The sequence below is a fragment of the Pimephales promelas genome, chromosome 13, assembly GCF_988280905.1.
Source record: "Pimephales promelas chromosome 13, fPimPro1.hap1.1, whole genome shotgun sequence".
NCBI lineage: Eukaryota > Metazoa > Chordata > Actinopteri > Cypriniformes > Leuciscidae > Pimephales > Pimephales promelas.
This window is the reverse complement of record NC_142781.1, coordinates 9,971,531-9,989,060: the sequence shown is the minus strand read 5'-3', so window position 1 is coordinate 9,989,060 and position 17,530 is coordinate 9,971,531. Positions and strand designations below refer to the sequence as shown.

General features: G+C 37.9%; 1 protein-coding gene across 1 annotated transcript in view; it reads right to left on the bottom strand.

Moving 5' to 3' along the window:
* Window positions 1-3,146: 3,146 nt before the first annotated feature.
* Window positions 3,147-17,530, bottom strand: part of LOC148976494 (uncharacterized) — a 279,697-nt gene continuing 265,313 nt past the window's right edge. Inside the window, exon 2 of the mRNA XM_089118449.1 lies at window positions 3,147-3,196. The gene's annotated coding sequence lies outside the window, so the exon portion shown is untranslated. The remainder of the gene's footprint in view (window positions 3,197-17,530) is intronic.

Sequence of the window (17,530 nt, the reverse complement as noted above, 5' to 3'; positions counted from 1 at the left end):
CTTTACTGAAAAACAGCATTTTTTAAAGAGCATAAATGTATTTTAAAACGCATTTAAAATACTAAATAATAATTTTCTAAGTTAATAATTGAATAACGATGACAGTAAAGGTGAATTTCCAGTAAAATAGATTAATCTGAAAGATATTTACTTATAATATAAGATATTTTACTTATATTTACTTATTTACTTATTAGGTGAATATATAATATTATAATAGCCAATATTTTAATTGGAGTATACATTAATAGCTACACGATAAATTCAAATGGAATGATTTAATAAAAAATGTTAACTTTTCAATTAATAGCAAAGATGTTGAACTCATAGAATTAGGCCATTGAATATTAATACCATGATTTACAATAAAAAATAGATAAATTAACCTCAAAACAGTTTAATACTAAATCTCACAAATATTATACCAGAATCAGAAAGAGTTTTATTGCCAGGTATGTTTGCACACACAATATTTTTTTTTGTGCAAGCTTTCAGTACAGAGAAAACAACAGTAGCCTATGTAATCAAATAAAAATAAAGATGTAAATGTGAATAAGACACACATAGGGTGAATACTGGTAAAGTGGTACAAGGTTCTTAATTCCTATCTTTACCTGTAAATGATTCCATAACTAAAAATCAGCTCATAAGCGATCACTTATCCAGGGATATGGCACTCCACATTTAACAACCTAGCAGTGAACAGTGATGGTAAAGTACATAAAAATAATATATATATATATATATATATATATATATATATATATATATATAAAATCAAATTCATATGAATCTCTTTTTTTTTCTCTTTTTTTTGTGTTTTTTTTCAATGTGCTTTTGACACCGTCCAGTTTGCCAATAGCGTATTGTTAAACTGGGACAGGGTATTACTGGCTAACTGGCACAGCCATTTAAGTCAAAATGGGGGAATTGAGTTCCCTTATTGTTTGCCCGTCATAAATTTAGATAGCTAGCTAGATATTTCAAAAGATTGTAAACTGCTTATAAAAACAACAACAATGGCAATTCAAATAATAATAATAATCATAATTTTTTATATTGTTATTGTGCATTTAATTCACTGTGCCTACATTTGAATAACAATTTAAAGGCTCACTCCAACTATTTGCATTAAGCTTTCCATTGTTAGAAACCATAGACTTAGAAACCTATTGAATGGTTGTGCACTCTCTCATTTTCCCCTGAGACGAGAGAAATCTGCTATTTAACCTTCACTTCCTCCTACAATGAAGCAAAAGTCTTAATTTTATGTCATTGTAGGAGGAAGTGTAAGAGAGGGGGATTTCTGTAAAGACTACAAGCGTTGGATCTCACCCTTTCAAACCCGCCCATAGGGGGTTGGGCCTAATGCGCAGATTAGACCTATCACAGATCAGTGCCAGTGCGTCTGATTTCACCGGCAGAAACGTTTTGAAAATATGGACGAAGCTGAACACGCAGACGGATGCATTATGGAGAATTGGGATTACACATAGTGTCAGCCATCTTTTTTGGAAGCTAAACTAGCAGGCTCTTGTTCTGTGGAGAAAGCAGAGTAGTAGGGATTACCGTCCTCTTTTTCCCGGAAATGTCCGGGCGTCAATGTCCGGGATTCAGCTTTTACTTTCTGCAGTCGCCATTCATTGTTTACATGCACAGCTCTTGTTTCAATCTAACTGAATTCATTCTGATTGGTGAATCTGAATGTAGTGTTTACATGAACGCTAAACAAGTGATCGGTTGATGTGCGTTTTAACATTGCTAAGAAAATTCCCACTCCTCCGTGAGAGATAAAAGACCGGTGCATCTCACAGGTGTCGCTCATCAGTAGGCTATTTACGCCACCGGCCTCGTGCCGTTCTCCCACGGCCCTCACTCGTCCTGCTCGCCACAGTAAACATGATGAATGGCGACTGTAGAACGCAAAATTCCGAATCCCGGACATTTTGGGTGATCTCGATACACATTTTCGGGCAGACTCATCACGGAGACTGACTAGACTAGCCTAGACTTGTTGTTTAACTACTGCGCTCTGTTACCGGTAGGCGTGCCTCCTAGGGAAGCGAAGCAAGTGCATTCTGGGAGTTGTTGTCTTTCATCCACATGAGCCAAAAATACATTTTCTGTCTTTTCTCAGTCTAGAAAGCTCCAAATAGAAAGCTCAAAAATAATTTCACATTTCTTCTACATAAATTACCCATTTTAAATACACATTCATCTTTCCAGAGGTGGAATGACCCTTTAAAGTTTCCCAGTTTGTCAATAAAGCTGTCCTAGTTTGACAGTAGTGCATGGAAAAAGGTGGTTTGGGGTCAATGTGTGTTTGAGGAAGAGTCATCCATCCTGTGTTTGATGTTCTTTCTTTTTTATTCTGTATGGTACAGTAGAGCTCTTAAGCTATTTAGAATAGGATCATAAGAGGGGGTAAGACATTTGGATAATAAAACATTATGCAGAAGGTTCATTTATTCAAGTTCAAGGTTCAAGTATTCACCCTACTGTACGTGTCGTGTATATAAAAAATAGACAAATTTGTACATGAGTGCTATATACAAATATAAATGAATAGAATTTACAGGGAATGGAATAGGAAGAGGTATGGTATTAAATAAATATAAGTTATGCACATAGTTACCCACAGTGGGGAGAACTTTTTTTTTGTGTGCCTCGTTTTTGTGATGCTCGGTGGAGCAAAAGTTGAAAGAGAAGTGGGCTTGGATGTGAGGGTGATATTTCTGAGCCCTTTTGTTCCCTCTTCTCTTTATGGATGCAGTTCCTGGAGGTTGTGCAGGAAAGCACCAGTGATCCTCTCAGCAGTCCAACACGTCATCTGTATTCTGCTGGTGTTTGATTTTGTAGCTGAGAGCCAAACCAGACAGTTATTAAAAGTGTAGAGGACAGCCAGTCGTGGCTCGTCATGTGTTCAGCATTCTTCAAGGAATATTTTTCATATTTTCTAGGCTATTTTAAGTCGTAAAGCGACTAGGATAAATTAAAACGTGTTACTCCCCAGCTCCACAGTGCCCTTGCCTTGGGTTTTACACACAATTTCCAGACCAAGACGATATCAGTCTGCTTCAGTTTTAAGTTTGCATCAGGTTGGCATGGAATGTCTGTTCTGCCTATGTGGAGTATAGCGTATCAAATTAAAGGGATACTTCAGGATTTTGCATTAAGCTTTGTATTAGTAGAAAACCTGTAGTATTTTTTTGGCCAGAGGCTAAAGACTACAATCATTATAGGGCTGTTCCACATGTTTCTCCCACAGCCCTCAAGGGGGTCGCACACCGGACAAGAATCGCAGCGCCGTATCACGTAGCGCCATGTCTTTAAAATTCGAACACATTTTTCTCTGGGTGTACACACACTGGCGGCGCCATTCGGCGTCTGTCCGCGGCACCCAGCAACGGCTCAGGACCGCGTTCAAAATCCTGCTACGCCACAGAGGGGCATTTACATAGTTTTATATAAATTTTTTATTATTTTTGTCTCAAATAGTTGCTGATGGATCCTGACTTCACCCTATGCTGCAATATACATTTAGTTTTGCATTCATTTACAGAAATCAGCTGCTTGAATGACAATTTCTGATGTAATTGGATTTTTCAGGTGAGATTCTCAATTCATTCAGTGAACGGATGCTCTGAGGTAAAGTTTTCAGACTGCAGACTCAGCAATGATTGTATTTAATTGTACAGTACAATAATAACATAGAACAGACATTATCTTAATTTCATGTAATTTAACATAACAATATTGCTGGCCATACACTGATGAGAAAGTGCGCGTCCGGTGTGCGATACCTGGGGTTGTCCTAGATGCGACGTGGCGCGGCGCAGCGCTGCGCTTCTCGTCCGGTGTGCGACCCCCTTCACTACAGTAAACATAATGAATGGCGACTGTAGAATGCAAAAGCCGAATCCCGGACATTTTGGGCGATCTCGAAACACATTTTTGGGCAGACTCATCACGGAGATTCATTAGTAGCCTAGACTTGTTGTTAAACTACTGCGCTCTGTTACAGGTAGACGTGGCCTCCTAGGGCAGTGAAGCAAGTGCATTCTGGGAGTGGTTGTCTTTCATCCACATAAGGCAAAAATACATTTTCTGGCTTTTCTCAGTCTAGAAAGCTCCAAATTAAAACATAATTTCACTTTTCTTCTACATAAATGACCCATTTTTAATACACATTCATCTTTCCAGAGGTGAAGTATCCCTTTAATGAAAGTCAAGTAAAGTCACATTTATTTATATAGCGCTTTTCACAATACAGATTGTATCAAAGCAGCTTCACAGTGATAACATGAAAGTAGTACAACACATATCAATAATATTGTTAAATATTAAATATTAAATATCCCCATAAGCAAGCCAAAAGCAAGGCAACAGTGGCAAGGAACCAAAACTCCATCAGATTGGATGGAGAAAAAATCCTTGGGAGAACCCAGGCTCAGTCGGGGGCCAGTTCTCCTCTGGCTAACAGTCATTTTGTTTATATGTAAATATTAAATATAAATATTGTTTATATATAAATAAGAAAGTATAAATCCTAAATGTGCTAATGTGAATAGCCTTATTGCCTAGTTCTGTTTGTTTTATGTTTATTCTGAGAATAGAAGTTTCTTTTCCTCACCGGAATTCCTTTACAACTTTCTAAAATTCTAAAACAGCATTCAATACATTACATTAAAGTCCCCATGAAATCAAAATGCAAGTTTTTTGGCTTTTAGTAAGACTATGTTAGCCTTACTGTTAGCTATAAGCTAGTGTGCTCAAAACAATGACATAATACGCATTTAGAAGATATAAACTTTCAAAACTTACGGTCTCTAACTTCCTCCAATATGCATCAATGATTTTGATGATCACACTCTAACTGCGGCTAATCGGTAATTTGTTCACACATTTACTATTTTTGATTACTATTGCACTACATAGGGTATAGGGGGATTCACATAGTGTAAATATGCTTTACATTGGGGCAAATTAAGTCTGGTTTCATGTTAGTGTCACGCAAACCACCACAGCCACACAGTCTGCTCTGGTCCAGAGACCCAAGAGTGGATCATATGCGTGAGTCGGGACCCATTTGAATTCTACACATTTGAATTCTATTTTTAAGCAATATGGAGGAGAAATGGTTTTATGTTAGGAGTAAACTGCAGCTTTACTGAGCTCAACGGCTCTGGCCGTGCTGCGATACACAAAACGATATTGGCTATTTTAAAAAGGGGAGGTTCCTGTCTTGTCTTCTTGTTTTAGTGGAAATTATTTCTAAAATTCTTTAGAAATAAATAAAGGACAAATGGGGTCTTCAACTTCCGGTCGATGGACTACCCCCTTGGTTTTATGTACCCCCTTGGTTGTGTCATGTAAACGTATGCTAAGAAAGCATTCTATGCATGTGTCGTGTAAACGTAGCCCTCATCGGGTCAGGGTCTATGCGACCCCAATCGACATTTACTTAACAAAAAAATGGTTCCCTTCATCTCAGTGGAATGCGATTTTGTGACTTATACATTATCTATCGATACACACACACAAAAACTGATTCGGTTGTTCTGAGGGTATGTAAAAAAAATGTTAACACTTCTGGTCTTCAGTGTCAATATGACCCCACATTGAAATGAATGGGAAATGTGAAAAAAAAAAAAACAACTAAATATATTTTCTTAAAAAATAAATAAATAAATAAAAATCCGGCATAAATCTGAAGATTTTTACGCAGAAATGAAGGCCTAGTACTATAGCATAAATGCAATGTATCATAAAAAAATAACATTTCATATGCTAATGCTAACCCAGATAGCAAACTGACATTGAATCAACGTGGAAATATGACATCGAAACAACGTTGATCTGACATTGTTTTGCTCATCGAATTAACATTGAACCAACGTCAGATGCGTCATTCTTTCAAAACTAACGGAAAATCAACTTGAAATCAACGCGTTGTTTCAACGTTATGAAAGCAAACCAATTTTCGATTTTCATTTGGCTTTGAAGAGTGCCGCGTCTGACGTTGGTTCAACGTTAATTCGATGAGCAAAATCAACGTTGTTTCAATGTCATGAGAGACGTTGTTTCCACGTTGATTCAATGTCAGTTTGCTATCTGGGAAAGCTAATGGTGTAGTTGAGGAATTGTGTGGTATATGGACACAAAAGTACTTTATATCTCCAAAAACACAGAATTAATGATGAGAAGTAAACAAAACAAAAAATTATATATTATTTGTATGATTAAAAATGTATATTTTTTGTACAATTACTCAATCAATTGTTGGGGTCTTATAGACCCCGAAGCCAAGAAGTGTAAACAGGAAACGAAGACCATTTGAAGGTTAAAACGAGTTTAAGTCTAATCAACATTACAGCGCCACCCTCAGGCTGAATAAGGCAAGGACCTTTGCCAAAAGTTTCAATTTGCATATATGATCAACGATTAAAATATAAATCTTACCACATTGTTTCATAAACTAGTGATGCTACTCCCACGCTTGCACATCTTCCAGCTATGACCAGACCAGCAAAATGTCAGAATAATCCAAAACTGTTATAGATTGGGTGGTGTGTACTGACGAATGTTCAGCAGTTCACCCCTGGGCAAAAACTGATTGGAGAAGACAAAAATCCGGACTAACTAAAAATTTGTGCCATCTGCAGTGGCATCTTGTGCAGTTTGATTAAGATAAAATGACAAAATTAAGAAGATAATACGCATTCATCATACCAAACAACTTTGTTCAGTAACAGCCCTTTACACCACCAAAACTTTTCTCCTAAATGACGTGATCTTTGATGTAAGATACAACTTAGAGAACAGATTTTCATAGCATCAGCACACCATTAACTGCAACAATCACATCTGTCACATCATGTCCCTCTTCCTGTCAGTCATCCCTTTCTGCCTGTGAAATCAATGTGATATCTTATTATGGGGACACTGTCATTGAGAATTCATGGCAAAAAAGTCAAGAAGTAAGAAGACCAAGGTGATCCAATTACTGAGGCAAAGCATTTAAAGACTGCTGATAAATCCAGTCTAAACAATTTGCTTAAGTTCAGGGCAGTGATTACTTTCCATTTAAAACAGCATCAGCGTGTATTTCTCATTTGTTACCACTAACTGAATGTAATGGTTCACAGGTGGGTTACGATGTAAATGTGAAAATAAAATTCTACTCTGGTACCATGAATAGCTATTGATTTATCCATTTTAAAAGGAATGAGAAAACTCTCCCATATTTTTTTACTGATGTCAAAGGTGAATTCATGACAACAGGTAAAAGTCATTCAAGTGAGGGTGGGTAGATAATTTTTAGTTTGTAGAAAGTGATCCATATGACTTGAATGGACCAAATTAGACAACAGTGTTCAGCAATGATCTTGATATTATTCCAAAAGTTGCATTGAAATATTATGCATAGGACATTTCTGCATTGAATCAAACTCTAATCCATGTTTATCCTTGTTGCATGTGAAACTGTAATCTTTTACCTTCCATAGATTTGTTCATTTTTGATGAAGGCGTTTAATGCAAACTGCTTACCGGTATGCTAACAACCTATTTTGGATAGATTCAAAATACCATACAGTATAGGATTGTACAGTGGAGCCAATATTTGCATCTACAGCAATATCAAATATTATTTGTTTCTGTATCTGTATTCGGATAAAACTGGAAACGGGCCGTGCGTAGACCAGATGTCTATCAAATTACACGAACTACACAAATGTATTTCTGTACTTCACTAATGTTTTCATTTAACAAATATGCCCTGTATAACTGATATTGTACTGAACACGTTGTGTTTTTCCCGGTTTCAAATCTGGGTAGGCCTACTGATAACTGGTTTAGAAGGGGTTTTATCCAAAGGAGCATATATATATATATATATATATATATATATATATATATGAAGAGTTCAGATGCAAAAGCCTCTAAATGCCATTTGAAATTTTCTTCTTTAATGATGATTTTTATCAAACTTGTATATTTAAGTTCAGTAATTTCACTTAAATAACAATTAATAGGTAATTATCATTGCCATTTAAGTGAAATCACTGAACTTAAATATACAAGCTTGACAAAAATCATCATTAAAGAAGAAAATTTCAAATGGCATTTAGAGGCTTTTGCATCTGAACTCTTCATATATATATATATAGTATGCTAATTGCTCTATAATATCTCTATTTGAGGAACATGGGGTGAAAAGCTAAAAGTGTCTTGCTAAAAGTCCCTACCGTGTCTCTCTAATGGACCATCTGTGTCTGACCAGTAAACTTTCCATTTCCAGCCCAGAGCCTTAAAATGCTGTCTACCACCACCCTACAGCGTCTATTATACTAAAATCTGGTCTTGGCGACAGCATGGCAGCGTGTTATTGCTAAAAGCATTTATGCTTCATGAAAGGTTGTATTTTGTTTCAACATAGGAAAAGCTATGCGATTATAAAGCAGTTTAGAGACATAAGCAGTGTTGTGGTAATACATCACTTCCTCAGCTAATATCTCTTTCCCATCCATCTGTATTAGCCTTCCCGGATATTCCACTGGTTCCAGATGACAGATTGAGAGTTAATTCACTGGGCTGCCGAGCTGTGCCTTAGCATACTGATGTGTTGGACTCGTACAGCCCGCGTTAGCATTGAGCAATGGGCCAGTTTAACCAAAGAAGACAGTTACCATTATCTCAGCACAATGGCCACAAGGGACTCCTTCAGCCATGCCAAATGTCAGTTTCCATTTAAAACTATCCACATATTCTGCCCTCAGTACAAAGCCCCGTTCTTCAGTTAGACAGATAGCTTCCTTCTTCCAACACTTTGGCTCATTTGAAAATGTCAGCTTTATTGCACATCAAAGACACTGTATTGGAACAAACCTGTACTTAACAGAATATAGTAAAGATAAATATTATAAATTCAATCCCTCAGTTCATCATTCAGCATTGTCCCAGTACCATGGATATATGTAGACCCAACAGTAAAGCCTGGCAAGTGGGCAGACAAGTCTAAACTAGCCTGGACATGATAACAATGGTCATTCAGAGAGAGAAAAGACAGTTTTCTTGTCGCTTATTTCAGAACCTACTATACTGACACCGCATTATCATGTTTTTGATTCCTGATAAATGTCTGCTTCTTCATTCCTCTGCCTAATTAATACACCTTTTATGCTTTTTCAGATATTAAAACAGCTTCATTACTTGAGTAAAAGTACAGAACCCCTTGCTAAATTTTACTCAAGTAAAAGTACTACAATCAGATTAAGTAAAAGTACTTGAGTATCAAGAGTACAAGAATACATTTTCTAAATACTGCATTATTACTGTCACAGTGCTAACATTTATGAACACAAACGTCCTACATGGACTTATGAAAAATGTTAATACCTTGGAGAATGTAAAAGGAATTGAAAGTAAAATCAAGTCATTTTCATCTTTTTACCATGTTGCTTTATTTAACATTTAAGAAAATTTCTGAAAATTCAGAAAATTGAAATAGTCTGGCGAGTTGGGGCCACAGGTGGGCACATTCACGGGATGGACCTGCTGTGTCTCCATCCATTGTTTCGTATATGGTTTCATCTCTTATCTAAATCTGACCATGGAGTTGACTTTGGCGGAAAGCTGAAGGTGATTGCTGATAGGCTGTCCCAATCAGTGGCGCATGCACAATCCAAAGACGTTTGAGAGGGAAACAACAAATTGTGGGTTTTCAAGATTTCTTTTTTCCTTTTTGGTACTCGTTGTTATGGATAGCAATGTATTGGAGTAAAGGGCAATTTGCCTTTTGCCTCTCAAATATACTTGAGTAAAGTCATGAGTACTCCCCAAAAATGATACTCGAGTAAAGTACAGATCCCTCAAAATTGTACTTAAGTACTGTACTAAAGTAAATATACTTAGTTACTGTCTGCATGCAGTGTGTTAATATCTGTAGATGTTTGTGAATGTAAAAGGTCTAAGTTCAAAAGACCAAAGTGCACAATAAATTGATTTATTGTCTCACAAAAGAAAGAAAGAACCGATTCTGATCCGGAAATGTGTCGTCAGTAATTCCAGTCTTACTTCCTGTGCAAACCTAAGTAGGTTAACAAATTTGCAGCCTATGGTCTTCACTGGGTGTCAGTGAACAATGTGTACTTTGACCCCCAAACACTAGTTATAGCTGATGCCTGGAAGAGATTGGTTTGTGTTGTCGACATGCTGAGAAGACGCTGTTTTCTGCACTGCAAAGGAAATCAACTTTACATGCACTTCCAAATGATGAGTATGCCATTGTTGCCATTCATGTATACAAGTGCTGAGGAAGCATCCGGAGCTGAAGTTCAGACATAGCAATGGCCGTTTTGTTTCAGATGCGCTGTAGACTAATCACAACAAACTGGGTCATAGACCAATCAGAGCATAGCAGGTTTAGAGAGACTGGATCCTTGATCAAATCGTTTCAGGCTCTGTATTGATAGAGGTGATGCTGCAATGTATATTCTGAGAAAAAAAATTACCTTGAAATCCATGAAAACCTATTGTCAGTGATCTTGAAGGACCTGGCACAGGTCCTAACACTGTTAGGAGTTATCATGCATGTCCAGCATTTGCTTTGTTTTGATTATCCACATAGAGTCTGGTCCAGTTTGTAGTTTATTCTGGCCAAGAACTACCCACTGAGACAAACAATTCTGTCTGACAGAATAAAGGCCTGTTCACACCAAGAACTATAACTATAAAGATAACTATAAAATGATAACTATATTAGCGTCCACACTAGCGGACAATACTATTCTGTTTATTAGAAGCACACGGCAGTCATGTCACCTGCCTCTTTAAATACTTAAGCTCTTTAAAGTGTGGTGGATTCGGATTGGCTGTCATTGTTTTATTTTTAATCAGCTGGAAATATCTGTAAGTGATTCCAATGATAGGCTATTGTTTCTCTGTGCCATTATAATTAGTTATGGTGTGGGCCCTGCTATTATTTTACATTTAGAATGATTTTTAGGACCTTATCTTTATTGTTATAGTTATCATCCTTGGTGTGAACGGGCCTTAATGTCTTCTTATACCAAAATTCAGGTAGAGCATTTTTCCTTTCTTAATAGTGTTTGTGGAGCACATAACATGCTTTCATATACAATAAAAAGCATGTTTATACTATAAAAATATGATGTCAATAACCTGGCGGACTGACCTGGTGGTGGTGGGAAGGATGAAGCAAAGACCATCTTAGTGGCGGTGGATGGTGGTAAGTGAAAGCGTCAGCATCTGCGAACTCAGACGAGTGTAAGTAAGGGTCTTTTATACTTCATGTATTAGAATGCGATTGGATAGATAAGAAGGTGATAAAGGACGTAACAATTGAGTCTTCCTGGCAGAACTTACATACGCTTTCATTTCACTGATAAAAATGGGTGATTCATATATTCCTTCCTGAGGAAGGATTCAGCCAATCCTGTAGATGTATTGTACACCAAGTGCCAACTATTGTGTTTTTTAGGTGGGTTATGTAGGGTTTCAGATTGGCTGTATATTAAAGCTACAGTCCATACCTTTTTTGTGCTCATAATTAACAAAATTGATATAATAAGCAAGTACATCGTGGATCCATTTTTCAAACCATGTTTTTGTCTTATTCTGAATCACTACGATAGAAGTATAATAAGGTTTAAATTCTGACAATTTTAGACTGGTACAGGTCATAACGGAATAGCTCAGTACCTGCACATAAACATCAAAACAAAAACAGAGAGAAATTGCACCGACCACAATGTTCTTCCGCATGACGCATGCAGGGCTGTTAATTAACCGCTAGACCACCAAAAGATACAGACGGCAGCTTTCAATAAACAAAACTGAAAAGTTTTGGGTTTCCCCAAAGCCACATGGGAAAAAGCAGTTAATCCTCGGTAATTGAGTTACCAAGAGTGGGCCATTCAAAATTACAAATCTGATTGTCAAGTAATGTAATGTACACAAGGAGGGGACCACATTTACATTTAAATGTAGATTAATTTATCACTTTCAATCACTTTGAAATTATTGTAGAGCAATGTATCTCCCAAAGTATTTCGGATTCATATCAAGGTTTTTTGGTTTTGCAACATTAGACATTTTTTTATCCGATTCCGACACGTTTGTATCTGCAGCTGTGGTAACTAGAGAAGAGCTGGCAATCCGAATCCTGGAAATTATTTTTTTCAAACAATGGGTAAATAGCTCACGTCACTATTTTATGTTTCTGTATAAAAGCCTATATTGCAATAGACTGTTGATAAATCAGTTTACAGTACATTTTCAATGTATGCTTGGCAACTGCCGTGTGGCACCACACTTATGCATGCGCTGTGAATTCTGTAAAACTGTTAAAATGGGTGCAAAATAAATATGCAATATTTTTGTTCTCCTTATGTATGCTGCGTGAAACATTCCTAAAAGACAAGAACTGGACATATTAATTCTCAGGGTGTCCTATAGCCGACAAGTCATCAAAACGCCAACCCTGTGGGCATTACACATGAGCCTAAACCAATCAACAGGAGTAAAAGTTATCTGGTGCAGTTTAGCCAACAACATGAATAAAATATGAAAGCTTACTGCTCAGTGTTCAATAGATCACCCACCATAGTGTTTCTGTTGAATGAGGAAAGAAAACTGCATGCTCTGCTGTGTTTAGCGACACTTGGGCTCTTGATTTGTGATGAGCGAGCGCTCTAACCTTGAGCATCCTGCAGCGTGTTCTCCCAGGACTGAGCAGTCTGTCATTCTCATGAGAGACACCAAGTTATTAATGTGACAGTGGGTAAAAGGACGTGTCAGCTGAGATCAATCACACAGCCTCGGCAGGGATAAGCACACTTTTAATAGACCCAATCATCTCCAGACCACATCCTCAGCAGCAAGGCCACACTCGCAGAGTGTCTCCTCAATGGGAATGGTCTTTACAAGACTCACTCAGTTTACAAGACTACCTGGTGCTTAACGGATTTAGGTAATTGAATCTTTATGGGATGTATGAAATGTCATGATCAAAACAAAATGCAAAGGTCTAAAGATGAACCTGGGCTGGTAGTAAATATAATGCTGCACAGTTGCAATGTGAGTGATTCAAGTTTGCAACAGGGGGATATTTTAAGGAATATAAAGTAATGTACTTAAAAAGTAAATCTGATCTTTCTTTATACCTTTCTGACCTACTTTTTAAGGAATGATACTCTAAATAAGAAACTAAAACTGCCAGTAGGTGGCAATAAATGTCTAAATGAGTAAGTCATTGGGCCCTATCATAGACATGGTGCAATGCTGCACCTGGCGCGACGCCTAGTTTCAGCCCAAAATATGAGGCAAACTCATACAGGTGCATTTCTTGGCCTCATATCTTGAATTTTAGGGCCATTCTAACTGCATTCTATAGGCTCCATCATGCAGTGAGTTGTGGCCCTGCATAATGTTCATCACCAATTAACTATGAAGTGAAAGATGACCTGCTTAAAGGATTAGTTCACTTTTGAAAAAACTTTTGCTGATAATTTACTCACCCCCATGTCATCTAAGATGTCCATGTATTTCTTTCCTCAGTCGAAAAGAAATTAAGGTTTTTGATGAAAACATTGCAGGATTTTTCTCCATATAATGGACTTACATGGGAACCAGACGGTCCAAGGGTCAAAAGACAGTTAATAACAGTTTCAGATGCAGCTTCAAATGTCTTTAAACGACACCAGACGATGAATAAGGGTCTTATCATGCGAAACGACGTTATTTCAAAACTTATTCCAAAATTTTTTCTAAGGACAAATGCTAGCTTTGCTCTATTCTGTGAGGCGCGTTTGTAACGTCACCTAATACGTAATTACGTTCAAAAGGTCACGGGCGACGTAGCCAGAAGTACAGAGTCAGAGTGTTTACAAGTTGAACGCATAGGTTGAACGTGCAAACTAACTCAAACGCCGTTTACAAAAAAAGGAATTAAAATGTAAAACAACGATGTCGGACGATTTTGATTCTGTACTTCCGGCTACGTCGCCCGTGACCTTTTGAACGTAATTACGTATTACGTGACGTTGCAAACGCGCATCACAGAATAGAGCAAGGCTAGCATTTGTCCTTAGAAAAGTTACATTTTTGGAATAAGTTTTGAAATAACCAATCGTTTCGCATGATAAGACCCTTATTCATCGTCTGGTGTCGTTTAAAGAGTAACTAAACACTTAACCAACTTTTTTTGGATCTTTACCAGTCATTGATTCGAGTAAGTTTTTTGGCATTTGTTTATAAAGTGTTCTATTTCTACAATATATGGTGTAAAAACATCTTAGTGCTGCCCTCTTCAGGTTGAACGGTGGCTACTGCAGTTGAATTTTCCTATTGGATGTTTGCGGTAGTACGTGACACAGCGGTTGTTGGTGACGAAGGCAAGTTCCATACAAAGGGTGCTTCTCAATATCCCTCCTCGTCTCCTCGCTCCTCCATCCTCCCTCCTATGACCCGGAAACCGATCGAGCTCAGCCATCTTGAAGGACATCTCAATTCTCTAATTGCACCGTGAGGAGTCGAGGATCGAGGAGATAGGAGGCTTCCTGAGGAGTCATAAGCGAGGATACACAGGTGCATCCTACGCGGAACTGTTATATTGACTAAACGTGACGCACGTGTCAATTCTCCTCCCCCTTCACATCGGTCACAATCATTTTAATTTATACTTTACCTTTGCAGTTTATATAAACCACACATCTCAGATATTTCAACAGTATAGCCTATCTTTATTATTATTTATTATGAATTTATTAAATAACCAAACTTCAACATCATAAGGGCAGGTCCTTTTAGCGCTGCTGATGACACTGTGGAGTGACGCTCGAGTGATCAAGAATTCCAATGTATATAAAAAAGCTTTTATTCGATTCCTCTGTCCTCCTTTCCTTTCCTCGCTTCCTTCCCTCGCGTCCTACAGGGGGTGGAGCTGAGACGCAAGGAAAGGAAGCAAGGGAAGGAAACGAGGATGCACAAATAAGAAATGAGAAGCACCCAAAGAGATGCGTCTCAAGTGCACGCCCCCCTCTGCTGGGCTCTGCCCACTTTTCCAGCATTTTTCAAATATTGCCAGTGGGTGGAGTCAGGCTCTGACCAGGGGTTTAGTTACCCTTTAAAGACATTTGAAGCTGCATCTGAAACTGTTATTAACTGTCGTTTGGACCTTGGACCGTCTGGTTCCCATGTAAGTCCATTATATGGAGAAAAATCCTGGAATGTTTTCATCAAAAACCTTAATTTCTTTTCAACTGAGGAAAGAAAGACATGGACATCTTGGATGACATGGGGGTGAGTAAATTATCAGCAAAAGTTTTTTTCAAAAGTGAACTAATCCTTTAAGTCTAAGGAGGGGCGGGTGCGTTACATCATTTAAACACATTATTTCCCCATAAATAATTAAATTAACATGTTGTACTGACAACCCTAATTTATATGTAAAGTGTGGTTCTAGAAAACACTTTACAAGGCCTACCTACTATTTGTCAGGAAACAGACTCATAAGATATATACAGTAAACACAAATGTGGTTTATTGATGAACAAACATGCACACGGTGGGTAAAGACTTTTGCAGACAACAGAGCAGAGGAGGATATTGCAAACAGTCGAGGTAAGTTGCACCACACACACACTTTGAGATGAATGTTGTTGAATAGTTTAAATGACAGTCTTACACTTTCCTTTACAGGTCTTTGGAGAATACCACTGGAGGAACTGATAGGAGATTATACCTGGAGATAGTGGAGAAATTACACACAAACGTTAGGTTACTTGCATAACCCCGGTTCTCTAAGAACAGAGCGAGCTATCTCACTATGGGAATGTCATAGGCATGATTATGGACGCACCAATTACACCATATCTTTCAATCACAGCTCATGACAAGGTGCCACCAATGGGAATGATATAGCCAACTCTCATAAAGCATGCTTTCCAAAGCCGCTGAACAGACCGGGCAAGAAAGAAAGATAACAATTCAATTCTCTAAAGAGCCAAAATCGAGAACTGCATGAGCCATAGGAGGTGCAGTGACATCCAGATGACAAAATATGATAAATGTATGAGGGGAAGCCCAGCTTGCCACTACACAAATATCTCCCTCCGAAATGCCCTTGAACAATGCCCATGAGGTAGCCCTACCCATTGAAGAATGAGACCCTTAAAACCCATAAAAGTATTGACCAATTCAATCACTTCCACCATCCAATGGGAAAGGCGGTGCAAGTAGATCGGGCTTAATGAGTGGCGTTCCCTTCATATAACCACATTTAAGAGGGTGCTGTCCTACTGAAACTCCTTTGAGGCCTACATGACAAGCCGAAATAGCAGCCAGATAAAGTTTAATGGTAGAAAACACTCTCCTATTGGTCATGAAGCTTTCCAAAAAGCAGAGTACAGAACTCACTGAGCATTAAAAGAGAATAACTCCTTTACGAGTGCACCAGTCCTCAAACACACCATTTAACACGCCATTGAAGGCCATCCAGTGATCGTGTTGAGAGCGTTTAAATTTAACCCTTCACAAGCCAGACCCGAATGATCGACTTGTTTGAGGTGTAGGTGAAATATATGACCCCTAGCTTGTGACAGCAGGTCCCGAAGCAATGCCTCCGCATTAGCTAGGATAGGAGACACTGCTAATGAAAGTGAAGCAGAGAAGCTCAGCAACGAGCAGAGAATCCAACAGAAACAGATCTTGACAGTACTTTTGTGAACAGAGGGAGTGCAACCCAGGTGTTGAAGGAAAGTCTTCACAGGGAAGAGAACAAGAATGCTGTTTGAGGGATCACAATATATATAGGAAAGGGGTGGGCTCCTTGTCATGAGCTGTGTTTGGTCTATCCTTTGGATAGACGTGGTTCCATCATCTATCACGCCTTGGGCCGTTAGTGAAATACTGAGCAATTGTTTGAAAGAGAACTCATGGTAAGTAATCCATACAATTTTTGACAAGAGTCCTAGTCGCAGACCAAATGAGTGTGTGGAGCAAGTTTAAATTGGAGCAGAGCAGGTGTGGATGATTGAGGAGTGTGTGCAGGTGGGAGCCAGGAAGGATCATGGGAAATGTAGTGGGAAGGTGACAGGTGATGGTGAGGTGACTAGAGATTGTGACTCTATTATTAATGGTCATAATCTATCATTATTCTTAGTGAAACATACATTATTAAATTATTTGACTGATTGCATTTAATCAATGGGATTATTTAAATATGTTCAATACAATCCACTGTATTTAACACATATGTGATATTCTACCTAATTTGACATCATAACAATCATCTGTTCTGCTTTCATTTCTGGTTCCATTTTAAACTTGTTTTGATTCCCTTTTTTTCCATTTTTGTCAATTTAATTATTACCTAATTGTTTATTTTTATTTTACCATGGTGCAGCTGTAGTCAAAACTATCTTAGAATTATCATAAAACATATGTGGTATATTTGTGATATTATCAAAATGATAAGAAAGAAAAAGAAAAGATTGTGGATTAAATG